Here is a 21,577-nt window from a genome sequence, read left to right on the forward strand (position 1 = left end):
AGTCGCATTGCCCTGGAGATGAAAGAGTGCTTCTGAATCTGGTCTCCCCCGCTTCCATCCCCCACTCACCCCCCTTCCCCTCTTCAAATGATAATTCAGTCATGCCCTGGCTCATAAACCTTCAATGTATCTCTACTGACCACAGGATAGAAGTTAAACTTCTTAGCTTGAGATGCAAGGCCTTATATAATCCAGCCCCAATTTGTCCAATAGGATCTTCTACTTCCACCCTACAACCAAAAGCATAAATTTCCTGTAAGTGTTACAAGTCACTGTGCCAGAGGAATTCAGTGGAAGACGAGATCACTTCTGGCTGAGGCCATCAGGCCAGGCTTCATGGGAAGTGTGTGTGCGTGTGTGTGTGTGCGCGCGCGGGCGTGTGTGTGTGTGCGTGTGTGCATGTGTGTGTGTGCGTGTGTGCGTGTGGCGGGAAGTAGTAATCAGAATCATGCACTGGACCAGTTTGTAACTGGTCTGCCCTCCTCCTCCTTACTTCACCCTCCCATCATGAGTTTGTAAGCATAAAGGACATCCATGTGGATGCAGGAAATGCTTTTTTTGCACTTGAAGATCTGTCAAACTCCAGGCATCCAGGAACAGAATCAGACTGGAACAGAATCACAAAAGCTAGCAACCGCCTGTGACAAGCTTCCTGCTACTGCTGGCCCAGAGTGATAAAGACAGCAGGGTCTAGAGAGGCCTCCTCCATGGCTCCTGCAGGGTGGTTTGCTAACAGGGCTTCCATTTCCCCTCTCCTGAGCCCTGCGGCCCTACCAAATACCTAGCATCATGAGGAAAGAACCTGAGGCAGGGAGGAAAGAACTTTAAGTAACTCCCGTCTCTCTGTACTCCCAGCCTTTTCCGTTTGGATCTTTGGAGGGAAGGGTATGAGAAGAGTTAAGAAAAAAAAATCCAACCTTCTCTGCCACCTGTGATTCTGACAACTCAATGCTATATATTGAGTTATCAGATGCTATATGCTATATGCTATATATATCAGTGGCCAGGCAGGGGAGTGGGAGATGAAACTGAGCTTGGAATGAAGGGACAGAAGACCAGACCAGACCAGTGGACGCCTGGACTAGCCAGCTCTTCCCTTCCCAGGCAGCATCGCCAGCCAGAGAATGATGAGGCAATCTCCTTTCAAGTTTATATAATAATTCACCCAGTGAAACATCACCACTGTATAATCATCCTGAATGGGGTACTTGTATGTGATGAGACAGAGAGAGACCAAAAACTGGAAACAGGGCAGAGAGGTGAAGAGAACACATGAGTATGAGGATAAGGAAAAAGAAAGAGAACTAATGAGCTCTTGTTGGAATTAATTTTCAGAGACCAAACAAAAGCAATTAATGTGGAAGAGTGGAATCCCCAGGCTCAGCTGCTCTAGGGGAAGCCACCTGGGTGACTGGAGCCCTGGCTGTCGGCACTATGTTTACAAAGAAGGTTGGAGGGTGCACACCAGAGGAAAATCCAGGGGAAATGACTCCCAAGTGCTCCAGGGGGAGGGGAGGAGTAACTGGGAAGCATGTTCCAGAGCAGTTATGTATATGCTGGCGAACAATGCACACACACAAAGATGTTAACAGGACAGTTCCATCAACTACACCGCTAGCCATAAAGGCATCCCAAATGTACAGAGCGCCTGTCAAACCCTCCCAAACAAGAAGTCATGCATGACAGGCAACATGGAGTGAATGCCTACTCTACACCAAGCACTGGATATTCGGCATGTCTTATCTCCTTTCATCCAAACAACACTATGAGGTAAGTGTTATCCTCCCTGCTTTATAGCTAAATTAAGTTTCCAAGAGGTTAAGTGTACAGGAGAGAACATTTGCCCCAAGTTCCCAAAGACCTAGGCTCTACGATTTTCTACCTCCGTGACCCAGTGATTGTCACCTTGGACATATTATTGAACATTTCTGAACCTCAGGTTTACCATCTGTAAGATAGGGATATCACTACATACTTCCCAGGTTGTTGTAAAAATTAAATAATTCATATAAAGCTCCACATACTAAGTTCAGTAAATGTTTGTCCTCTTCCCCTACCCCTGCTTTCATTAAGATAAATAACTCATTCATTCAACAGACAACGGAGTGTCCAACATACAAAAAGGGGGAAGGGAATGGAATTTTGGAAGCCCTTTTTCCATGCCAGGCACTTTACTAGGTCTTTAGGGTAGGGTGTGGAGGTTAATAAGAAGAATGGGACAGGAGTTTACAACCTAACAAGCCAAGCCCATAAATAACTGAATGCTCTGATGTGTGATAAGAACTGTGTAAGACAAGCGCAGACACAGATACAGAGCCTTGGGAGTTTGGAAAGGGAAGAGAGGAGGGACCAGGAAGACAGACCTGACGCCTTCGGGGCCACCAGGGAAGGCTCTGAGGAGAGATCACACGACTTCTAAGCCTGAGAATGGGCAGGATTCAGAGTGGAAACCAAGGGGCCAGGTCTCTCATATGGCCTTTCTGAAGGCAGAAGCTAATAGGGTTCATAGGATACTAATCAGTACATGCTTTCCGTCTTTAAGAATAGAGATCAAAGATGGCTACAAATTGAAGGCTAGAGTCTGCTCCACCTCCCCTTGCATCTGGGTGCACCCAGCACTCAGTCTGACCAATGGAATGTAATAGAAGTGACGTTGTGTGACTTCCGAGGTTAGGGCATAAGAAGCCTTAAAGTTTCCACTTGGGTCTCTTGGAATACTCTGTCTTGAGACACTCCTTCTGGGAACCAACTACCACACTGAGGGAAGCCCAGGTCACGTGGAGAGGCCACATGTAGGTACTCAGGTTGACAGCCCCAGCTGAGCTCCCAGAGGACAGCCATGTGAGGAGTCACCTTGGCTGTCTGGCCCAGTGCAGCCCTCAGATGACTGCAAGGACAGGAGACAACCCAAGCAAGCACCTAGCTGAGCCTGGGGAACCCAGAGAACCCTGAGGGAGCAATCACTGTTGTGCTAAGCCGCTACCCTTTGGGGTGGTCTACTCTGCAGCACTTCTTGCCAGAGCACTAAGTCTCCACCTCACTAACCTGGGCTGTTACTGGGGAAGTCGGAGCAAGAATCCTACTAGAAATGGATGGGAAAAGAGGTGCGAAGAGAGGGAGAGGAGGGAATCGGTTAAACTCTCCCAGTAGCCTCCAGCTCCCCACTCCCCTCAACTCTTCCCAACATGATGCCAGATCAATATAACTCGTAATTCAATTTACCCCCTGGGAAATAACCAGGAGAAAAATCAGTAACATATAAAGATGTTTATAGCAGAGCTATTCATAATAGCAACCAACTGGAAACAGCTCAGATTCCCAGTGATAAGAGAAAAGCAATACAGTAATGGAATAACATGACAGAATTATTTACAGCTATTTAAAATGAAAAATTTACAGACCATCATCATACCTGGACGTGTTTGGATAAAATAACATTAAACAAAAAAAGTGCATGGCACAGGACAATAGCTACACACTAATTATAACGATGTAAAAATATTAAAGATCAGAAGTGCCCATGGAATAAAGCACATAGTTTAGTATTTACTTACCCTTGTTTTAGGCAAAGTTGATTAAGGTACTACTTTCTAAAAAGCACCAATTCAACCTTACAAATCCTAAAAATAGGGTCCATGACTGCATGGGAATTAGGAAATGATATCTTGGAAGATGTTACCCAGGGGATGTGGGTAAAACACTGGGGGAAGGGGTGGGGGCTAGATGACAGGAATGGAGCGAGTGGGATGGAGCTGTGGCATCTCTCCAGTAGGGGAGCTGAATGTTAGGAAACAAACCCTCCGTGTTTGCTGACACAGTGCAAGGAGAAGGACTCCCACAAAAGACGCCCATTATCCCATAATTATTGTCTCTCTTGTGCCTGCAATTAACGGCTGTCTGAGAGGCGCTGCCGGGGTAAGTAAATGTTCACCCGCATTAGAGTCAATCAGCCAGCTGAAGCGCCAATTAACAAGCCCACTGCAGAGACACTCCCTGTATCCAGTGGTGGTACACATCAGTGACCGTGGGGAGGAAGGGGATGGGACAAGATGACACAGATCTTGGGCACGCTCCTACCCCAGAAGCAGTGAAGGGATGCTCAAAGCAACATCTCGAGCCCCAGGTAGAGGCCAGTCTTGCCCCAAATAAGCCAAGCTAGGCAAGCCAGTGCTTTGACCCCCAGTGCCAAGTCAGAGGAGTCTGCATGCATCCATGTGTTGCCAGCAAGATTCCCGGGAGCTGCCACAGCTCCAACGTGGGGCAGTTTTTGGCCTGTGGGAGCCCATCAAGGGAAAGACCTGTAAGAGAAGGCCTCAGAGGTGCTGTCACCTCCTGAGTTCCAGGGGGACATAAAGAGAGGACAAAGAGAGGAATCAGACAGGGAGCCATCTTGTCCAGCTGATGCTGAAACTGACTTACACTGGCCTTTGGCTATTTTTCTTAAGCAGCAAGCTCCGAAACACAGGAAAGTAGCTAATGTCAGAGAAGTCAGAGATAATTCTTTTGTCCAGAGGAGAAGGGCAGGGGAGCGAGTGGCTGATACGAGGCATCTCAAGTCCTCTCCCAGGGATTTGGGGAAGACAAGGATACCCTACAGTTCTGCATGGCCTGCCCAGCACCTGACCACAGTGCTATACCAGCACACCAAGCCATCTCTCCTATCACAGACCCAGCCAGTACTGCTCAGGCTGTGGGACCAGAGGCCCCAGAAGATGCCTATCAGGCTGCCAGGGAGCCTCTGAGATCGGAGCGGCAGATCGTGCAGTTAGAGATATCTGGTCCAGGGGTTCTCAATACTGGCTTCACACGAGAATTACCTAGAGAGCTTTTTAAAAATACTAACACCTGGGTACCACCACAGACCAACTGAATTAGGATCTCTGGGGGAGAAGGAAGGAGGCCCAGGCACATGCATTTCTTTAAGGCACCTCAGGGATCCTGATGACTACTCCAATTTCCTCAATTACAGATGAAGAAACGGGAGTCTGGGACGGTCATACCCCGCCAAAGGTGACAAAAGCAGCAGGAAGCAGAGCCAGAACTCAAACCAACCCATCGGAATGCAGGACGCAGCTCTTGCGCTCAGTGAGGCTGTGGCTGAATGAATGAACCAGCACTACAGGGTTCTGTTCAAGATCCTGCTGTGTTCCGCAGTTTCATCCACACTTTGCATAAAGACTCGCGACCAGATTTGCTCCTGACAAGGCCAGGAGGGATAGCTAACAAATTTATGGCAGAATCAAGATTCCACATACTGAAATACTGGCCTAACACTGACAAAAATGAAATATTGGGTTGGTCAAAAAGTGCCTTTGGTTTTTAAGTCAAAATACAAGACACATTTTTCACTGTCACCAAGAACTTTATTGAACAACGTATCCACCCTCTTGTTCCACTACCTTCTGCCATTTTTCAGGCAACTTCATAATTCCATCTTCCCAAAACTTTTTATCTTTTTGAGCAAAGAACTGTTCCAGGTGCCTTTTACAGTCTTCCAGAGAATTGAAATTGTTTCCATTAAGAGAATTTTGTAAAGACAGAAATAAGTGGAAATCTGAAGGTGCAATGACTGGCGAATACGGCAGACGAATCAGAACTTCCCAGCCAAGATGTAACAGTTTTTGCCTGGTCATCAAAGAAACATGCGGTCTTGTGTTATCCTGATGGAAGATTATGCGTTTTCTGTTGACTGATTCCGGATGCTTTTCGTGGAGTGCTGCTTTCAGTTGGTCTAATTGGAAGCAGTACTTGTTGGAATTAATCATTTGATTGTCCAGAAGGAGCTCATAATAGAGGACTCCCTTCCAATCCCACCATATACACAACATCACCTTCTTTGGATGAAGAACGGCCTTTGTTGTGGTTGGTGGTGGTTCATTTCGCTTGCCTCATGATCTCTTCCATTCCATATTATTGTACAGTATCCACTTTTCTTTGCCTGTCACAATTTGTTTTTAAAAAAGGAACGTTTTCATTACGTTTAAGTAGAGAATCGCGTGTGGAAACACAGTCAAGAAGGTTTTTTTCACTTAACTTATGTGGAACCCAAACACCAAAGAGATGAACATAACCAAGCTGGTGCAAACGATTTTCAGCACTTGATTTGGATATTTTGAGTATGTTGCTATCTCCCACATGGCATAACGCTGATTGTTCTCAATTAATGTCTTGATTTGATCTCTATCAACTTCAACTGGTCTACCTGACCGTGGAACATCATCCCGCGAGAAATCTCCAGCACAAAACTTCGCAAACCACTTTTGACATGTTCCATCAGTCACAGCACCTTCTCCATACACTGCACAAATCTTTTTTTGCGTTTTTACCTTTCTTGAAATAATAAAGCATAACATGCCAAAATGTTGCTTTTTTCCTTCCATCTTCAATATTAAAATGGCTACACAAAAATTCACCAATTTTGATAAGTCTTTTTTTACATGCACGCTGACATGACAGCTGTCACATACAACCTAACAAATTGAAGTTAAAGACAACTAGGTGCTACTAGAGCCATCTTACGGAAAAAACTGAATAAACCTTTTGGCCAGTCCAATATATCATAAATGTAAAACACTTATCATTTAAAAGATTCCAATTGTACATATAATTCAAAGCTTTGAAATATGCTCAACAGTTTGTTACTAATAAAATGGGGAAACACAAATACAATCTATATATTTTAAAAAATGCATGAGTGTTTTATAAAAACCTTATTATTGGCAGTCCAAGAAGCAAACAGGGCATGTAGACAGTTAGTGATCAAATATCCTGGAAATAGTTTTATGCTTGTCCCTAGAAGCCTCGTCAGTAAGACTGATTTCAAGATCTTGGAAGACAGAATTCTCCCCACCTCACCCTCATTTCTACCCCAAGTTGAATAATGTAGAGCAGTACCTCTCAAATTTTGACGTGCATATTGAAACTCCTAGGGGATCGTGTTAAATTCAGATTCTGATTGTGTAGGTCAGGAGTGAGGCCTGAGATTCTGTATTTCTAACAAGCTCCCAGATGATGTAGAGGCAGCTGGCCTATAAAGAGTAAGGATTTACAGGGCCTCAAAGGTTTACCTGTGAAACCAGGCACTCTGAATATGTTTGGGGCATCTGTGTCCCTTCCCCTATATCCCGGGAACCCTGAGAAGTGGCGGACCTGAATTTGGAGGTTAGGAAGTTCCAACAGTACTTGCTCAGCTCAGCTCACTTGATAAGCAAGTGTGCGTCAGATGAGCAGAGAAGAGTGAAAGAGACCCACTGAGAGAGAAAAGACCCATGGTGGGGGTGGGGCGGATTTTATTTCAGACCAGTGTGGGTCAAGGTATTTTCCAAATAGAACACCAGATATAGAGTAGCATTATAAAAACAACCAGACTGCATCAATGAGGGTTCATGTGTGTTTGGAACAAATGTGAAGGGACGCTCTGGGCTCCCCTTGACACTGGCCTTCCCTCTAAAGTAGATCACATCTTTTATGTAGAAGAGGGGAGATCTAAACCTAACAGCTGTCCACGGGAAAATAACCTGAGGATTTTGGCACAATGCGCCCAATTTAAACACCGGTGATTTGCAAACTGAGTCTGATATAATAGAAAGAGATGGTCAAGCAGGCGGCATCAGAGTCCCGCTGAACAGACCACATCTGGAATACTGTGTTCAATTCTAGACAATTTATTTTAAGAGAAGATAAAAAGCTACCATGCACAGAGTGGCTTGTAGTTGCCAGGCCCTGTTCTAAGCCTTTTACATGTGTTAATTCATTTAGCCCTCTCAACAACTCTATGAGGTAAGTACCATCATTATCCACATGTTACAGATGGATGAACTGAGGCTTGGAGAGGTTAGGATTATAACCAGGGTCACAGAGCTGATGAGTGCGAAGCCAGGTGCAAACTCAGGCAGATGAATCCTGGAGCCTATGTTTTCCCACTGTTTCATATTGTCTCTTAACACTGGTCTGACTCTTGAAATGATGACAAACAAGTGAGCTCAGAAAAGAATGATCAGGATGGCCAGGATGCTGAACTAGAACCAAAGGGTGGATGGTAGAGAAGAAAAGTTTGAGTTCAGCATCAAGGAAGGATGTGAGTTGAAGCTGTCCAACAATAGGAAAAGCTCCTTCACAGAGCAGCGCTCCTAGTTACTGGGGGTTCAAGCGGTGCTGGCTGACCACAAGTCTGGGGTGCTGCTATGTGGAGGAAGTTTGGACCAAATGAAAGGTTGCTTCCAAGCCTGAGACTCTAGGTCCCTCTCCTCTCTTGGTCTCTCCACCTGGAAAAACAGGCTCTGACACCCGAGCACAGAGTTTATAATGAGGTACATTTAGCCCAGACTTGCCCACAGATTCCGGTGTATGTGATGGAGAGAAAGTGACAGCTATGCCCAGACTACAACTTGCCTAGGATGCCTGTAAACTGAGCCACAGGAAGGATTATGGCAAATATGCAAAGGAGCTCCTGCTGACACCTCCTTCCCCTGACCTGTTATCATCTCAGGAGGTTCTTTTGGGAGTGATAAACTCCTCTAAACTGGCTGAAAATAGCTCACTCCTTCTCAAAGAGATAATTAAGAATATAGAAAGTCATCATAAAAAGTATGAAAGAGGTCAGTGTTTCCTAACCCAAATTATACTTTGGGCCAGCACCTTATCTACATTATCCAAGTACCCCAGAAGTGAGTGATGAAGCCACGTCTCCAAGAGGAAAGGCAGAGAAGGATGGATGAAATACGATCAAACTCCACCCTGCAAATCCTTCAGCCAATGACTGGCTCTAAACCAGAAGGAAGAGAAATCATCTGAAATCTCAGCCCACAAAAGGACCTGGGCTGAGAGCATCTTCATATCTTACTGTCTTGCATGTTGCCCCATCCCAAGGATAATGTCCAGGGTAGGTGGGGAAAGGTATGTATCAAGCACCTACTATTTCAAGACACTATGCTAATTACTGTGGGGAAATACAAATTTATCAGAAAGACATACGTGAAAGAAAATATTTCAGAGCAACTTCTATTTCCAACTGGCTGTTTCAGCCAATGAAAGGACACTTTTAAAAATATAACTTAATAAGTACACAAGTGTTGATGGCTTGGCCTTGGTTCTGACAACACCAGATTTGGAAGATGCTGGGCCCGATCAGGATGTTTTCCGTTTAGATTCTAGAAAGTCCTTTCTGGGGTCTAGACACTCTCTAAGTTGCCACACTCTGCCACTCTGCCTCCAGAACAGCTGACCAGAGGCAGCCCATCAACACGTAACTGAGCCTGGCCCTGTCCATGCCGATCCAGGCTTCCTTTCTCAGACCTCGGCCCCACTCCCATCAAGGCTTCCCTCCACTGGGAACCTTCTCCACACTCCCCATTGCCACTGTGCCGGAGGTCTCAGTTTCTCCCTCTTCTGCCTGCTTTATTCACATCTGGGATCTGCTGCCATGAGGCAGGTCTGTGGGATCTACATCTTGGTCCCCCTCAGAACCCATGTGCATGCTGCCCTGGGTATAGCCTCACCCACAGCACAAGTCCTAGAGAGCTGACGGACGTGGCTGGTGTGACAAGCATCACCCTGAACAGGACAGCAGCATCAACCATGATCCCTCCTGTCCCCTCTTCTCCCACCCCATGCCCTGCTCCCTGCCCCTGCGGCAGGGTCCCTACACAAAACCTCCTTTCTGGGCTGAATCACTTGACCTTAATAGTGGGATCAGAAGCATTAGGAAAAGCAAGCTCACCCAACTTCCCCCATCTCTCTCCACACTCACATTTACACACACACACACACACACACACACACACACACACACACGGAAAGTAACTACAATGATGGGGATGTTGGGGAAGGGCAGAAACACCTGGGAGTGGAGTACAGGGGAAAGAAGAGAATGAGCTAAGCCCGCCCTGCCGGCTGCCACCAGAGGGTTAAGTTGGTTTAAATGAGGACATTGGTTTCTGGATTCAGAGAAGGCCCGCACTGCTAAAGGAGGCTATGGCTCCTGGAGGAGCTGCTGCCTGGTTAGATAACGCCCTCCTCCAGCACTATGCGGGCCAAGAGAGCTATAAGGACCGGCACCGCATATGGTCCCTGATTCCCCCTGCAGCTCAGCTCTGCCTTCAAACCCTCTCCTCAGCATCTCTGTGACTTTCTTTCTACATGGTCTGAAGGGCTGCCAGCAGCTGACAGCCCCTTCCTACATGCACATGAACCTGTAAGTAACACATGCACACACCCTCACTCCTCCAGAGGAAGCAGCATCTACCTCCTGCCCCTCCCAGGACACAGGGTCTGGGCACCCGGGGAAGGCCAGCGGGGCAGCCCTGAGAGGCCGAAAATGAGCCGTGACTGTTGGGGGTGTCATAACAAAGTAGAGGAAAATAATCACATCTTCCCCCCCCCCTCACTCCCATCTCCATTATCTCACTATCTCTGACTAATATGCACGCATTCAAACTTGGGTCACATGAGGGGCAGAAAACCATAAATCCCAATTCTGATTCCTCCCCCACTTCTCAACGTGGTCTTGGATGAGTAGCCCATCATCTCAGAAATATTAGATTCTTCATAAGTAAAAAGGGTTAATCAAGTCGCCCTGGACAAGCTAGTATAGAGCATACTGGGCAGACACAGAATACACGGATGCAGAGATAAGGGGTCCCTACAAGACATGTTCATCCAACTCCCACGTGAATCAGTTCATCTTCAAGCACTGAACACAGTCTCCTTGTATGATCCCAAGGCATCAATTCTCCTGACTGGAAACCCAACATCTCTCAACCTCTATTCACCCAGCCTCACACCCCCACTTGAGCCCCAGCAGAATTCCTAGTCACATACCCACTGCCCTGGCCCAAGGCCCTGAATCCAGCAGCCTGGCCATGAGGGGTTGGGGTCGTGGATGCTCATCACTTTGGCCACCCAGGGCAGAGGCTTGAAGCCGGCCCTCTCCTCCCACAGCTGCAGCCCCACCGCTGCTCCCCAGGCCTCCATTCAACACCAGGCAGCCTGTGCAGGAGGGGGCTGTGTAGACGCTGCAAAGGGAACACACCCAAACGGAAACGAAGCACCTCAGCTGTGAACACCTTGCTCTGCTGTTTGCAAAGGGCAAAGTCCACGCCAGAAGAGGAGGACTGGCCCACCTCCAGGACGGGAGACACAGGTCCTGGGACACGGAGAAACAGGCACATTCTCACAGCACAGCTGAAAACGGAACTGAGCCCTGTGAACTCCACACACTCTGATTCTTACTCTGGGCCTGATCTTGAATCTGTCGCAAGTATTCACAGGGGCAGCCTTCTGCCCAGGGCGGTGCTCCTGGGGTTCAGCACTCCTCACCTCTGGGTACTAAGCGCTCCCTGACCTGAGCCCACTCTGTGGTCGAGGCCGTACCTGACCGCACTCCTGCTGTTACTTCCTTCGTCATGCTGGAGACGGACAATTAAAAACTAGCTTTTCCTGGGCCTTGCTTAAGGCTTTCCTATCAGAAAATCTCCCAGGAGCCTGGGCCTGTAGGCAGCCCCAGGACCCTGACACAGGCTCAGCGCCCAGGAAATCTCGTGGGGGGCGGCTTCAGTACAGCCAGGCCCACCCCCCTCCTCGCCCCTTCTCCCTCACAGACACAGAGGGAGCACCCAGACCGCTTCAGGCTCAGCCTCATCTTTCACAGCACCCTCGGCATCCAGCAGACAAGAGGGACGCAGGCCTAGGCTCAGCTCTAGGCCCTCATGTGGGATCTTTAGAGCCTGGTTTCTCTGTTTGTAAGAAGAATCCTCCAATTCCTCTTGCAGCAAGAATGAAAATGGGCAACAGATTCAGCACAAAGACCCCCTTTCAAGCCTTGCCTCTGCGACCCTGGGCCAATCATATGACCTCTGATCTGAGACCCTGGGCGGGTCATATGATCTCTGAGCCTCAGTTACCTCACAGATTGCAATTGTAACGATCCAACCAGACAACCTCACACATGGAAGGTGGGAGAAGCCCAAGGTCCTATACATGCCTGAGGAGCTTTAGTTAGGATTCTCTCACAGTGTTTCTCAAACTGAAGGTAGTGACCCAAAAGTGGGAAATCCAGCCAAAGGGTCAAGATATCTTTTTTTAAAACAAATAGACCAGACTAGACTCAAATATGACACAAAGCATGCACCACACACAGTAAGGGTATCGCACATGTGTTTGCTGGGTTGTGATGAAAAATGTATTTCTGCTGGTGGCAAAATTTCGATTAGGTCCTACTTTGAAAACTTTCTTGCAAATGTTCCCACCTGTATAAACTTGCTTCCTGCCCTCAGAAGATTGGGATGGTAAACTCCTTGAGGCTGACAGCCATGTCTCTGGGTTCTCAAGAATTCCAACCCTCCCACCCCCTGCCCCCATTGTGCTGGGCTAGGACTAGGGTTGGCCTCCAATACAAGCTGTTCACAGGCTGGAAAGCATCCAATGAATAGAAAATCAGCGAGGAAGGTGAGGGGGGGATCCATCACTGACAGTGCCAGGCACTGTCCCAAACAATGTCCCTGAAGGTCTGTGTTAACATTTTACAGATGAGGAAACTGGAGTTCAAAGAAGTTAAGTTGTCCGGGGGTGGGGTGACCAGGATGGAGACCTGGGTTTGGACAGTCCACGGCTCCCTCTCTGGGACTCGCTGCCTTTGTCACGGCCTGAGAGAGCTCCTGCATTGCCCTATCAAATCTTCCAAACGTTCTACATTGCCCAAGATGACTCATACCACAAAATACACATACACACATGGCAGGAAACAACACAACATCCTTTCCTACCTGCCTTTCTCTGGCTTTCCCAGTCCCACGAGGGAGAGAGAAGAGGGCTATGCTGGGGGCATCTGGGATTTGTCTTCCTCTTGGTCCCACCCTTGTCCTTCTCTGCCTCTTTTGAAGCCCATTCCCCCTAGCTCACCATCCCCCTCCCCCCATACCAGCTAACTGGTTACCAGGGCAACCCAGCTGGGAGGCTGCCAGTTACCATGGCAACGCAGCATGGCCGCCAGGCTGCCTTGCTTAGGAAGGTCGGGGACCGGCCGGGCGACAGAGCCACTAGGATGTTGCCTGCAGGAATGGCCCAGACTGAGGGGCCTACGTGCCTGAGGGAATTAAGTTCCTGCTGTTAGGGGGCTACTTCTTAGTTTCCCATGAGACAGCCTCCCCCAGCTGGGGCAAGAGCTATAACCAACCTACCCAATTCTCTCAGTCAAGCCTGGTAGCCTCCAAACTTTTCAGCAGAATTCTAGTCACCTCACCTTGAGGAAGGTTTCTCAGAACGAGCAGCAACTGGCTATCACCCAGCCTAACCCTGGGCCCCCTCACCCTCCTCCCTTTCTGAGCATATCTGGGAATCAGCACGCATGCAACATGTGTGTGTCAGCGTGCAGACGTAGTCTCTCCATGATATATGCTGGTAATAATGACAAGGAAGAGCTACTATTTTCTAGGACTTACTATGTGCCAAGCATGTTCCAGGTACCTTGCCTGAAGTCTCTCCATTGATCCAGATAACAAACTTGTTATCCCCACTTGGTAGACACAGCAACTGAGACTTGGAGAAGTTAAGGAACCTGTTCAAGGTCACACAGGTATTAACTTGCAGAGCTAAAATGAAGCTGTACAAATCAGCTTCTGAAATTCCTTGAGCCCCTGGCTACTGCACCTCCTCCAAGTACCCAGCCCGGCTTCAAGAAAACATTTTTAACATTTATTAAAAGATTATTTGGTGCCAGATGTTTTATTCATATTATTTTATTTCATTTCATCCTTACCTCCATAAACGAGGTTTTAGTCTCCTCACACAATAGCTTAGGAAACTGAGACTCAAGGATGTTAAGCAACTTTCCCAAACTGATGAGACCCAGCTTCAGGCCCTTCCTCAGGAATCCTTTCCTGACTCTCCAGGGAGAGTCTATCGCTCTCTTTCTTGGCCACCAAGAAATGCAACATATGTCTCTATCATATACAGGACAATCATTTGCACACACGTCTGCTCCCTTACTATACTGTGAATTTAAAAATTCATTTTCACAACATAGTACCTGGTCCATAATGAGCATACAGTAAATGTTTGCCAGAAGAAAGTAATGGGGCTGGTATTCCAAGTCCTGTTCATCTGCCTTAATTCCATGCTCTCTCTACCATGTTACCCTGTCTCATTCATTCATTCAGTCAGTCAAAAAGCAGTTATCAAACAACTGCTATGTGCCTGGCTCTGTGTGGAACATCACAAAGGCAAAAACAAATAAGACTATCTCTTGCCTTGAAGCAGCCCAGTGTAGTGGAGTGGGGGGGCATGCCTGAGGAGGCCAGGAAATAAATGCCCCCCACCACTGCCGTCAAAGGCTTTCTCATGACTGTTTCCCCACTGCCTATTCCTTGGACCAAACTCCTTCCCCTCCAAATCTTTACATATCCAACCAACATTTATTGAGCACCTGATATGTGCCAATGCCTTCAAATCACCCATGGTTTGGGGGACAGTGAACAAGATAAGAAGACAATGGAATCAGGAATTATGGGACATCATGAGAAGTGACCAGGAACTAGTGTCCAGGGACACTGGGACCATTTGTCTAATTCTAAAGAACTTCCACATCTGATGTGATAAAGCAATTTCATGTTGCTTTACATTCACACCCACTTCCTACATTAACTCATTTGAACCTCAGTGATGCAGGCAGGGCAGGAATTATTACTCCCATTTTAGAGATGGGGAAACTGAGGCTCAGAAGCAGAAGAACATTGGATTAGAATGAAGGAACCTGGGTTCTGGACCTCACTTGTGATTCCAACAAGGCTAACTATACTTCCATCAGGACACTCCCACCCCACCTTCCCACCCCACCATCCCTCCTCACGAAAAGCAGATTTTCCTTCCCTGCTATGACCTCTTCAATTCCCCAGCTAGGCAGCTGCACTTTCAGGAGAGGCAAGCGGGCTGGCCTGCAGTCTGTGGATAGCCCATTGATGCTAATGAGGACCCAGGAACCAAGCAAAATCAGAAAAATGACCTCACCACCAGAGGCCAGGTTGAATTTAACAAGCTAATTGCAAGCATTAGGCTAATTAAAAGCAAATTGGCACCTGCAATTATAGACTTGGGTTCTCAGGTAATGATGAGCCAGACTGAGTGGACTTGGTGATGTCAGAGCTAGGGAGGGACCTCACCTCCCACAAGAGGGGGTTCCCAAGCCCTGCAGGAGGAAAGCCTCAGCATCCATCCATGTTTGTCAGATCATTGTTGACTTGCCCAGCCCTATATCCTGGGTTCACACAATAAGGACCAACCCTTTACAGAGACTAAATGACCTGGGAGGATTTGACAGTCACCCTGGATACCATCTGCCCTAAACATATTTCCTACTGACCCACCTCGGCATCTGTCTGACCTTTGAGTTAAAGCATTGCCTTCTGATATACATTGTTCAAATACCATGTCTAATAATAACTGACATTTGTGTAATTATTTGCAGTTTACAAATCACTTGCATATATATTACTTATCTAGCTAATAACTAGGTAAGCAGATAGTGATACTAACCCCATTTTTCAGACCAAGAAACAAAAGCTCAGCGAGATTAAGCAATTTGCTACAAATCATACAGTTGCTAATTTGGACCAGGATTTGAATCCATGTCTTCAAATTCCAGCTGGGCATTCTCTCTACACCCCAGCAGGCAGTGCACTGACTCTCTCTTATTAACACATGGACCAGAATTAGTTTATCAGATCAGCTAGTGCTACTTTGGAAAGTGCAAAGAAGGCTCAAAGGAATGGGGAACAGTCTGGGTAGGTTTGCCGGGATCAAGAGAGGATGTGCACCTGGCAGTGTGTGAGGGGTTGGGCAGGGGGACTGGGCGGCTGGAGGAGGGGAGCCAGAAGACACCAGAGGAGCCAAACTCCCTTGTTCAGGCACCTGCTAGAAGAAGCTACAGAGTGTGACATTCCAGGGGATTACCCTGGGAATGGGGAGTGGCTGTCTCACTATGCTATGTGCTGGTGAGACCAAGCCTGGGGTGAAGCACCCGGAGAGTTTGAGGAGAAGGGGGTGGCGGTCACTGGAGGCATCTAGCCTCAAACACGGAGACTTGGGGGATTTGGGGGGAGGGGAATCATGATACTGGCTTCAGATATATATGTTTCTCATGCAAATCAACAATAGTAGGATAATAACAAACACATTTATCACTTACTCTGCTCAGCATGATTCTATGTGGTTTACATATGTGACCTCATTTATCTTCACAAGAAGTCTATGAGATAAGGTACATTATTATCTTCATTTTACAGATGGAGAAAGTGAGGCACAGAGAGATTAAATCACGGTCAAGCCCATATCCCTAGTAAGTGGCAGAGCCCAGATTCAACCTGAGTTTGGCCCCATAACTGCGATCTTGACAACTGCACTAAATTGTTTTTTAAGAAAAGGCAAAGACTTGAACAAACAAATGACAACAGATGGACCCTTCATACTTTAAAACCTCTTTTTAAAATTTTAAAACTCACTACTAATCAAACAAATGGATTAAAACAATGAATTAAAACAGTGAAAAAGTTATAACTGTCAATGCTGACGCTCATGCAAAAAAAGGCATTCTTATACACAGCTACTGGGAATGGAAATTAGTACTTTCGAACAAGGAAGTGGCAAAATATGTCAAAATATTTTAAAACATAGGAATTCCATTTCTGGAAATGTAACCTAAGGAAAAAAATCATTGATATGTGTAAAGATTCAGATATTTATATGTTCATTGTAGCATTGTTTATAAAAATGACAAACTGGAAACACATAGTTTAACATAGGGGCCAATTAAACAAACAAATAAATAGAATAGGTATATAATGAAATACCAGACAGTCACTTAAAACGATGTTGTAAAAGAATACTTAATGACGTGGAAAAATGCTTTTTATTTAAGTGAAAAAAACATATGCTTGGTCCAAAATTTTAACAGTATTTTGATAATAAATATAGTCACATGTCTGTGCATGGATTCATAAAAACATATATACACCAAAATGTTAAAATTATACACTAAACCTCTGAGAGAATTACACATAATCTTAATCTTTTCTTTATGTGTTTTTCTACATTTTTAATAACTATGTACTACTTTTATACTCACAGAATAGTAATTTTTTAAATGTATACCCTTCATCACATTAATTCTATGTCTTGGGATTTATTCTAAGGAAATAATCCAAAATACAGGAAAAGCCTCAGGCACAAATGACCATGTTGTGTTATTTGTAAAAGGAAAATAAGGGTAACCACCTAAATGTCCGATACAAATATGATTACATAAAATACATCACATCCAAAGGCTATTATACACTATTTTAAATATGAAGAAAACCATCTTTATCACTGTGGGAAAGAGAGCTGACTTGCTCTGTGCTGCTTCAAAGAATCAAAACCAAAGGGCAGAACACAGAAGCGGGCAGATTTGATTCCATATAGAATGTTCTAACCTTGGAGCAGGCAGCCTGGTGAGGTAATGAACTCCCCGTCGCTGGAATTATCCAGGAGAGGATGGCGCTCCCCTCAGGGAGGCCACAGAGGGCTGGTCTGGGCTTGGAGGGCGTCTGGAGCTGTGGGCGCAGAGCAGGCGCCCATCTGGACTGAGTGATTGCCGAGGAAAGGGTCCCACTCGGCCTATCCTCAACGCGCTTCCCCTCTGCTCACTGTTATTTTAAATGTTTCCCAAAGTGTGTTCTTTCCTCATTAAATATGTGGGCTTTTTTTTAACTGGTTGGAGACTGGCCTGCCAAAGTCATCTCACTAATGCACTGATGTCCAAGCACCTCAGCCCAGAGCTCAGCACACCATGGGAAACCTCTCAAAGCCAGGACCCACTGCTACGGCCCGCAGCCCCCACTGCTCAGCAAGCTCTCCCCGACGCCCTGCTGCAAGCTCCCTCCTCCTGACCCTCCTCTGGGGGGCCCACAGGCTCAGTGCCAAGGCCTCAGGGGACCCACAGCAGGCCAGGGAGGAAGACAAGAGGAAACGGGCTCAGGCCCATCAGGCCCGTGTGTCAGCCCAGGCCACGCGGCTGCCTGCTCACTGACTTCCTCGGTAATTACTTCATTTCCACCGAGCAGGAAGAATCCAACTCAATAATCCAGGCAGACACGTTAAAAGTAATTATCTGTGTAATGCGTCCTGCACCATCACCTTTCTGTGAAGAAGGAAAAAAAGCCAAACCCGGCAAAAGGAAAAAAAAAAGGCCCCCATTGTCTCGAGCCTGTGCAGCCGCAGCCAGGATTAATTACACAGCCGCGCTAACACATTAGCACCTCGCCGTTGATTGGAAAGCCAAAGACTTTTAATAATTCATATCTGCAGCCTAGCACTCTGTGCCCTGGTGAGGACACAGAGAGCACTTGTTTTCTGTCAGGCAGTGCCAGGCTCGCCCCCCGGCCGCCCCACCTGGAGATGGCTCCAGCCTCAGGCCACTGTCTGGCTCCTCCAGGGAGGCCTCGCCTGTGCGGGGGGGAGAGGCTGGGCCTCTGTGGGTCCTCCCTCCCACCTGCGCTCTGCCAGCGGAATCTGCTCATCTCCTGCCCGAGCTGAGATGCAGTGCTCTGAGGTGGGAGCCCACAGGATCCCCCAAGCTCCATGCTCCTGCAGAGGCGCCTGGAAGCCAGAATTTAGGGGATTCGTAGGGCAGCTGCCTGCGATGTCCCTGTGGCCGTCTGGACAGCAGGCTCAGGAAGAGACAGTCCAACCAGGGCTCCCACCCCCACGTGCAGGAGACCCTCAGGGGAGCCAGACTGTGGGCGAGAGGACTATAGGGATGGGGAAGGAGCTGCAAAGCCTTGAAGGCCGTGACCCCCTTTGACTCTGAGTCCATCCTCGTCCCACCACCTTCCCCTCAGTCGCTCAGACCGCCCCAGCCCTGCGCCCTAGGGCTGGCTCCCTCGTTCCTGGCTCTCCCATCCCTGGCCCTCCCAGGTTCCAGGTTGCAGCCCCCTCTCTTCCCTTCCGCTGCTTGCCTGTGGTTGCAAGAAGCATCTCCCCTAAGGAGGTGCCTATAGCCTCTCCTCCCTTCTCCCTCCGCCGTCCCCGTCTAACTCCCCCTCAGCGCCCCCGCTCCACCTCTCAACACCCCACCCTGCCAGTTCCTCAACCTTTGCCCAGAGCCTCACACAATAAGCCCGAGGCTCTGCTAGCTGCAGCCTGGCCCTACCGTTATAAACCCATCCCCCCAGGCTCACATATCCGGCTCCAGCTCCTTCAGGGCTAAACCCGAGACCCCAGAGGTCAGACGCCTCCTAGGAATTCAAGAGCCTCAGCAGCCCCAAGCCCCAACCTCTGACCCATAAAAGACACACCCTGACCCCTCCCACACTGAGGAGGTGGGTCCCTGGGGCTGACCTGAGCCTGACCCCCAGACCACACCCCCATCTCTCCTTCCTGCTGGCCTTAAACTCACTGTTCTGGCAAGATTAGAAGCAGGGTGGGGCTGGCCTCTTTGCTCTAGCCAGGCTGGGGGCCCCAGCTGAACCCTAGGAAGCTGGCAGCCCCAAAGCTGGCCTCACTCAGGAGATGCGGTTCAAATGTGATCAATTCAGACAACATTAGCCCTTACTGGGGGTTCTGGAGGTGGGGGTGGGGGCACAGAGAGGGCTATAATTAACATTCTCAGCATCTATGATCCCTAAGTATCACTGCCAAGAATGAGGGATGCGGAAGGCAGTGGCTCCGCAGTGCCAGCAACCCAGACTCACACGGCGGGCGGGCTGCCAGCCCTGACCTGAGCCCAACCTTCCTCCTCCCACCTCATCTATATGATGCATCAAAACAGACTCACCGGCTTCTGAGGTGTGTGAGCCCGGCGCTGAAAAGCTGTAACTCTCTGAGCCCTCAGGCGCCCCTCCCCGCAGCTCAGGCCGGCTGGGGTCCTCCTCCCCACCCCTGGGCCCCCCTTCTGAGGAGCAGGGCTCGGATCTGATGTGGTCTAATCAGTCATCTCTCCAGCTGGCAGGTCCCTGGCGCAGGGAGAGGATGCTGTTGTGGTGACTGCAGAATCCAGTATCTTTCCCAGGCAGAAGCAGCTGGGCATGCTCCATCGTCTCCCGAGGGGATTTCAGGGCCACGTGACTCTCCCTCCCCGAGCTGTCACTTAGGATCAGGAGTAAATAGTCCCCAGAAAGCTTTAACTCCATCCACACCAGCGACAAGCTGTTAACCACCCATGCTGCCTGCCTGGGTGAGAACAGAGTACCTCAGCACAGCCTTCCTGGCCTTCCACCACTGCGATGAGACTGCCCCCCAAAGGGGATCTGGGCCACCGTCTGTGTAAGCTGCATTTTGCAGTCCTCCCACCAGAGCACAGGGAGCCAAAAGTTGCCCAGGGGGCTGGCATCTGGGGCCTCACCAGGCCTGCCTGTGGTTGTCTTTTGTCTCCATGGCTGTCTACCCAAGAGATGGGCGTGTCTCTGGGTGTCAGGAGGCCTTGGCCAGAGTCCTAGTGCCCTCACATCCCCCCACCCCACACAGCGAATTTAAAGAAATCATGTTTGGAGCTGACTGGAGTCCGTTACAAGATGTCAGGACCTTCTAGGTCCTCAGCCCAAATTGGTCTCCAATGACCTTGGGCAAGGATGCTGGGAGTACCTCTGTTTTGCATTATTGAGGGTCAGAGGCAGAAAGGAGGGCTTCAGCTAATAGGATTTCAGCCCTGTTTCTGCTGTAGAAAAGCCCATGCCATTCAGAGATCTCTCTCTCTCCCTTCTTCTCTCCCTTGCCCCCGACCCCTCTCTCTCTGCCTCAGTTTCCTTCTCTTCACATTTCTGTGGATGCTGGAAAGATTCTCTGTGGCAATAACTAAGTGCAGGAGAAACACTGAGTTTCATAGCCAGGATCAGAAAGATGGAAAGAAAATGGAGTATTCCCACGGGAACTTCCAGGCAGGCTCACCGGGTCTCAGTCCTACCTGCCCCTGAGACCCAGAAGCTGGAGACCCCAGTGAGTTCCTGGGGTCACTTCTGAACAAAGAAATATTTCAGTAAGCAGGGGCTAGATAAGGGCAGCTGCCAGCACCCACCCACATGATTATTAGATCTTTCCTGAATGTTTATTTGAATGAACTTGATTTTTAAAAAATAAGCCTCTCTTCACTTAAATACAACCATTTCCCTTCTCCATGGGTCTCTTTTACTGTGATCTGAGTGTAAGCTTCATTTTCACCAACTGAAGCCTTTATCTTTAAAAAGAATCTACTATGGAAGGTGCAGGAGCACAGAGTTCCTCCCAGGGTCCAGGAGGAGCGAGGGAAGGGGAGTGTTAAGGGGATCTGATCTACACCCCTCTCCCACACACCCCAGAGGGAGCTACTGGAATGACCATCCTTCCCACCCTAGAGCAGGCCAGGCTGGACCTGGGGATCCCAGGTTAGAATAGCATGCACTTGCCTGCAGCTGTAGTGGGGAGGGGGATCCCTAGGTCACACCCCACCACAGCTGAGATGCTGAGTTCAACCCAGCTGAAGGGGCAGAGAAGTCCTGGATGCAGGCCCAGTGCAGGCAGCACCGATTAAGCCTAACCTACCTGCCCCGACTCTCCAGGACTTGGCAAGGCTGCCCAG

At 48.3% G+C, this 21,577-nt stretch overlaps 1 protein-coding gene across 1 annotated transcript in view; it reads right to left on the bottom strand.

Moving 5' to 3' along the window:
- The window catches only part of PLEKHA6 (pleckstrin homology domain containing A6), a 119,098-nt gene extending 99,075 nt beyond the window's left edge, over nucleotides 1–20,023 (bottom strand). Inside the window, exon 1 of the mRNA XM_007470658.1 lies at nucleotides 19,802–20,023. The gene's annotated coding sequence lies outside the window, so the exon portion shown is untranslated. The remainder of the gene's footprint in view (nucleotides 1–19,801) is intronic.
- Nucleotides 20,024–21,577: the final 1,554 nt, after the last annotated feature.

Source organism: Lipotes vexillifer, unplaced genomic scaffold (assembly GCF_000442215.2).
Source record: "Lipotes vexillifer unplaced genomic scaffold, Lipotes_vexillifer_v1.1 scaffold1122, whole genome shotgun sequence".
Lineage (NCBI taxonomy): Eukaryota > Metazoa > Chordata > Mammalia > Artiodactyla > Lipotidae > Lipotes > Lipotes vexillifer.